The following is a 6,840-nucleotide window of genomic DNA, read 5'->3' on the forward strand; positions in this document are numbered from 1 at the left end:
TGTGGATCTGTGAGCTGCAGGTTCTGGGGATAGCAGGTCACAGCTGAGTGAGGAGGGACATGAGAACAGCAACGTTTTCTAAAAGTCAACTTTTTGTGTGTGTTTTTGTTTTTCTCTGTGTCTGGATTTCTCTGATGTTCCTGAACATCCAGAGGGCCTAAAGGAAACTGCCTCCAAGACTGACACATATCTCCTTAACCAGCTGTGGACACTGGAGTTCCAAACTCACCATGAAACACTCTTGAAGGTATTGGTGCTTTTTATAGTTTCATGAATATTTCAGATGGAGACTCCTAATGTGTCCTTGGCTAGAATGTAAAAGCAGGTTTTCGTTCCTTCCTGGCTTCAGTCTGAACTATGACCTTTCCAGGCAGAACTCAAGCGCTGTGTCTCCTTGGTGGATTTTAGAGAGGACTACTATTGAATGGAACAAGCCTGTAGGAAGTAGTGTAAAGTACTGAACAGTCACCTGGCCAAAAATAATGTCTGAGGAATCCTGTAAATATGGCACACAAATAGGAAGGAAAGGAAACAGGAAGAATCAGCAAAACTCCTCAATGAGAAGCAAAAAGCAAGGTTTATTTGCTTAAGGAGTTAATTCTGTACCCTTTATTTTAGCAATACTGCTGGTTGTGTCTTGGCACAACAAAGCCATGGAATACTACCTGGCCAGTGCAGAGCCAGCAAAGAAGGCGAGACTGCAACTCACTAGAGGTGTAACTGCTCCAGGCCTTGCTGTTTAGAAGAAGAATGAAGGGAAAAGGATGAAGAAAAGAGATGTTACCTGTGATGTTATGATATTGAAGGTTGTGTTGAGACAAAATTTATTTTTTCCCAGAGTTCTGCTGGTTTTGGGAGTGTGTTGCAAGTGTCAGTAATCACTAGAGACACTGCGCTCTGCAAAACAACCAAGTGGATGGATTAGAGTCTTAATCCATTTAACTGCATAAGTGAGCAGCTGCACAGACCTGCAGCCAGGTGACATTGTCTGTACTCTTTGGTAGGGTACAGTATCAACACACTGCTTTTCTGGCTTTTTTGTTTGTTTGTTTGACAGCAGAGAGGCACATTAATAATGTTACTGACAATCCTTAATGTGGTCTACACACGGCATCTGCCAAGATGAGCCAGGAAGAATTCCTGCTTAGGATTCAGGCTATGCCCCCATCTCTGTCCTGTGAAATATACCTATATTGATAAAGAGTCGAGTCCCTAAGCCAAGGACACATATGACACAAAGTGCATTATTAAGGCTTCCTGTTTTCCTGTGGGTAAAAAAGAAAAATCAGTCTCTGCTGTTTCTTTGGGTACCAGCTGGAATCCAGTTCAGGGATTCAGGCATTTGTTTCCTCTTCCCTTTCCACCTTACTTGAGCTATTAAGGTAAAAGACTGGACTCCAACTGCTGTGAAAACCATCCTTCAAATGACCCTTATGATCTGTTATGGAAAACAGCCATTGCTCCTAGCAAGTGACATCAACCAGGTGCCTATTCATATTTGCATGCATTTTCAGTACAGTCAGCACATTCCAGAATCTTTGGCTACATCTTTGTTTCCAAAAATGCCTGCATATGCATCTAGAGAGATGCAGTCCTGTTTATAGATGTTCTGAGTTCAGCAACACATTACCAATGGACTCCTAAGAGCAAGCTGGAGAACTCAACACATGCTGAAACTGTGCTCAAACTCTTAACAGTTTAACAAATGCCACTGTTTTTACCAGTTCCCTGAATATCCCTGGGGCAAAGAGGTACCTTTTCATCTTTGAAGTGTCCAGCATATATTATCAAAGTGATGCAACTGCTCAGAAAAAGGTCACGTTTTATATATATAGTTACATAAATATGTATATAGTTGCATATGGTGCAGCGACAATCTTTATTCATTCCTCTATTTTATACTTTAAAATTCCTAAACCATATGTTCAGAAATCCTTACCTCCTATCCTATCCAGTCACAGGTTAGCTGATGTTCCTATCTGAAATCACACATTTTTGTGCAAGGTAATGCTTCTTCCCTCCCACTATGCAGTTAAGTCTTTCTCAACTACCCAGGTCAAAGAGTTTAAAATTGGTCTTTAATTTATATGTGCTAGAGATTTGATTTGCAGAACTACTGGAAACCCAAACTCCACTGGTAATCAGAAGGATCTATAAGAGTTAAATACTTTCCAGACTGTTCAGGGTACTCAACACTTGTCCCAAGAGAAACTCCGGATCAATTACTGATTGAAGTTTGCCTTGCCAGATCCTCTAGCACAGCAGTGAGTGAACATTACCATCTAATGGCTGCGCCTGCTAATTACAGCTATAATTCCTACTTTAATGGTGGAGGCTGGTCCTCGTGTAAGTACTGACACACTGAAAAGGCTGCAGGATTGGAAAACAAATAAACATGGAAAGATAATAAAAGAAGAATTTATGATTTTGCAGTATCCATCAATCACCTCCGGTGGGCAACATGAAGGGAGGAATCCTGCTAAAATGTTTCTGGGTAACATGTCACAGTTGTTGCGCTGATAGCGACATGCGCTGCAGACACATGAATAATGACCACCATAAATAATAATTCAATGCATTAGTAACTGTGAAAGCCTTTTAAGATTCTAATAGTGAAACATGATTCCGACCTCTTTTATTTTTTTTTTCTGACAGCAGGATGAAATTTCTTCCATTCCTTTCCCAGCCAATGCCAAGGGTTGCACCAGTCCCAAGCTTCTCCCATTTTGTTGCATGTGTCATCTGTGCCAGTGGGCACATCTAGAAACAAAAGAGATGATTCAGGCTGATGACTGAGAAAGCTAGGACTAGAGAAGAAAATCCTGGAAGCCTGGCTCCGGGATGAAGCTTGCTGCTTCACTGAGTTCTTTGTCAGAGGAAAGAGGGAAATACAGATCTGTATGTGCTTATGACATCGACTCATTCTCCTTATTTCCAACCCTGCTTGTTCTGCTCCAAGTTGCAATGTCCGCAGTAGGTTTGATGAGAGGTTTACACAGCTGATGCTTTCACACTGGAGCCTAGAACATCACACCTGACTCACTGCTCTCCTGCTAACCCTTTATGGGAGAATGACAGATGAGAGGTTCTCAAATTGTGCTGATTCTGCACTTTCCTGTAGGATGGACTCTTGCCCCCACTCATTATAAAGTTGCTGGAAGAACAATCCCCCAATTTGTTTCTTGGTTCCTGCAGTTTCAGCTATTTGTGTAATCCCATGCAAATCAAGAGCTCAGAGTAACAAAGGGTCAGAGCCTATAAAACAAGTTAATTATGCAGCTTGTTTTGTTTGTAGGCATGGATCTCTCTGTTCCACTCCCTTCTCCCATCAAACGGATGTGCTTTTTGAACATTCCTTCATTACAGAGGTTGTCATGTGCCAGAGGCTGCTCAGAGGATCCCAGGCCATGGCAGAATCACCTGAGGCACCTCCTGGCCTCAGGTGAGCAAGGGCTTCCCTGTGATTGTATCAACACCTGGCAGCATTCCTCACTGAGCTGTGGCATGGAGTGGTTGTTCCTTGCCAGGTCACAGAGAGGAAGAATAGCTCTTAAATAAACATTGAACTCTGCTGCAGCCAGCACTCACTGCTTTGCTCTTCTTTCTCAATAATGATCCCTCTGCAACCATTCCTGGCTTGCTATGGCTACAGACCCTCGAACCTCCTGTAACAGCTCTCTTCAGAGAGACCGGACTGACTTTACACATATAATATGTAGCATCAAATTTGCCATGGGGCCAGAATCAGGTTTTTCCTCTTAGCGTGTGCCTTGGATGGTTTTGTAATAACCCTGATTTCCTGTGTTAGACTGGGCTGCAAGAACTGTCCAGAATAAACAGCACAAGATAATGTGAATGTGGCATTGAGAACTATGGGCAAGTGTTGGCTTAAAATTTAGGAAGCAACAGGTCATTTGGGAAAGATTTCTCTTAGAAAACTTAAGAAAAATTGCATTTAAGGACGTTTAAATTTGCCAGACCTGAAACCTACCAGTGGAAAGCAGGCAATCCACAAATGTATGGTAATGGTCATCCTTAACACACTTCCCTACAAGATAATCTTTAAAATAATTAAGCAGTCATGCATTTCCTTCAGTCAGACAAGTAACAAATGTGGATCACTGCAATGGTTAGGCACAGTTCCGCTGTGAACATTCAACCTGTAAGTGCTCTGTGGAGCCAAGATGTTCATGGCATTCCCCTGCCTGTATTTCCAGGTGCAGCTCCAGGACACTTTCCCATCATTGCTGAGGCCCTCAGGCACTTTGTTAATGAGAAGGTTGCTGGCAGTGACACACCTGCAGGATCTATGAACTCTTACTAAGGCTGAGATCAGGCACCACCAGAAGAGCTGGGTGCCTGCACAGCCACAGGACTTCATTGCTGCATGCCTGAATGAGTTGTTAAAGGTAACTAGTAATTGTCTTTTAGGCAGCTGCTACATATTTCAAATGCTTCTAGTTAAATTATTTCCAGCAGCCCTCCTCCTTCCTCTCCTCCTTTTCTTCCTAAGAGACTGTTGAGCTATTTCTTTCCTTGAATTCAACTTAAAACATAAGGAGAGTGATGTTCCACTCTAGACTGAAAGCAAACTTACTGTGTGCTGTCTTTCTCTTCAGCAAGATCATATTTTTTTAACACAACAGCAAGGCTGCTGTCTTACCAGCTCCACCAACTCAGTGTGGAGCCTGTGATGAAAAACAGATCTGTTGCTGGGAATAAGCTATGCCATTAAAACAGTCTTAAATCTCACTGCCTGTCTCCTATCAGCAGGCAGAGGATGACACACTCTCTACAGAGTGCAGTGACCGCAGATGTCTTCAGAGTGGGCTCAGACACTGCCTTCATGTATGCTGAGCACTCCATGATGGTGTATCTGGAAGTACAAGGTGGGAAATGTGTGCAGTTCCACTTAGATGTGCTGTGTTCTTGCTCAGGGCTCATGTTGACTCAGCTGCCTTTATCCTCCACTGTAAGGTGGCTTGGGAATCTCGAGTTTCTGCATAGAGTCTGCACATCAACAATTCTTCAATGCTCATTATTAGTTCTTTTTTTTTTTTTTTTAATTCAGAATTATTCCAAGAGGTGTCAGATGCTGTCATTTGTCCATCCTGTGGAATTGACTATAAGGACTGAACAAACCTGCCATATGAAAAAACAGTTTTATAAGTGACTGTGTTACAGCAGCATGAGTGAACCCAGGGTTTGTGGGCACCCAGGACACCACACTGCAAGGCTTCCCTGTCACTGAGGTCTCTCTCTTAATGCCACTAAGCTTTGACAAAGCAAAGTCGGGCATCACATCTTGTGTTTACATTTTGTCCCAGGTTGCAAAACCACCCAAAGGTGAGTTTGAACAGCTCATGAGGAACTCTTCACTGGGAATAGGATGCTGGATGTTTTCTAGGTACTATTATATGAACAAATTTGTGCTCAGCTTCCCTCTCTTGTTGCAGAGATGTTACTTTTACCATTTTTCCATACAGGATTTCATGAGTTAGGTCAGTGTATATAAAGGTACCAGTATAACAACTTTTGGCATCTTTTAAACTGGTACAAGCTAAATATAAAACCCACAGAAATTTCAGAAAAACACTGTCTATATATGCAATTTACTGCATCAGCAGAATACTGTAAATCGGTATCTAACCTGATGTAGGTGATCTTCCCAATAGATAAAACCTATGTGGCTTTGGGGGAAGATGTCTTTGAGAAAATCAAGATCCAAGTCAGGGGTTTTGATCAGTGTGAAGCCTTCACTTCAGTGGGGCTTAGTGGCATTCTTCCTTTTTAAAGTTTGATAACTGTAATTACTGCATCCTCTGGTGCTGTAAAATCAATCTTGAAGAGGGCCTAATAATTTCTAAATAAGCCATTAAGAGTGTGACCCTGTTTCTCACCCCATAATAATCACTTGGCACTTGCATTGGGCAGTTTCAAGAGAGTGATTGATATCTTGGAAATTTAAGTCATTAGTTTTTGATTCTCTGGAAAGGATCTTTGTATGAGCAGGTCTCCATAGTGATTTTTATAACACTTTCTTTCTGAAATATTTTGGTAAACTGCTGGTCTTCAGAGCACACAGATCCCATTTAGGGATCCCTTTTGTTACCAACCAGAAAATTCGTTATGAGTTTTTGAACTATTTCTGCTACTATTTATTTCTAAATATTTTTCTGTGTCTTCTAAGGTTGTGAACACAGGTTTGAGCCCGTAGGACAAGAGGATGGGAGGGTCAGTGGTAAGGATATTTAACCTAGGACTAGGGGAGCCCTTGTCTCTGTTCTGCCATGCTTCTGGGATTTCAGGGATATTGCTGCACCCATTGCCTTTGTTTTCAAATAGTTATGTAGGAATACCAGCATTACATTACTGCGCTTTACAAGGATGAATAGACCCACACACTATAGGACAGAGGACATATAGTGCTTCATATATGCTGAAGACCATTTTTTCATGTTCCTGATTGACAGACTGATGAAAATTGTTAATTGTTTAGCATAAATAAGTTTTAAGTAGACTGAGTTACACCGTGCTATAGTATTGTGTGATTTAATATGAGGCTTTGCTTTGCTTGCTTAGCATGAGTGCCTGGATTACATAGGCAATTAATTTTCTGATTCTTTCCATATCACAAATCGATAGAGAAACAGAAACTACAGCACTCAGAACTCTATTTACTAACTCTTGCCAGATAGCAGAAATTATTGGTCAGCGATGTGCAAACCCCTGTGAAAAGACTCTGTGCTCATGGTGTAACTTGGGAACAGATTCATGAAGTGCAAGGAGATGCTGAAGGAGGGACTATTGTCCTTATCGTCTATGAAGTGTCTATTATCA

The sequence above is a fragment of the Cinclus cinclus genome, chromosome 10, assembly GCF_963662255.1.
Source record: "Cinclus cinclus chromosome 10, bCinCin1.1, whole genome shotgun sequence".
NCBI lineage: Eukaryota > Metazoa > Chordata > Aves > Passeriformes > Cinclidae > Cinclus > Cinclus cinclus.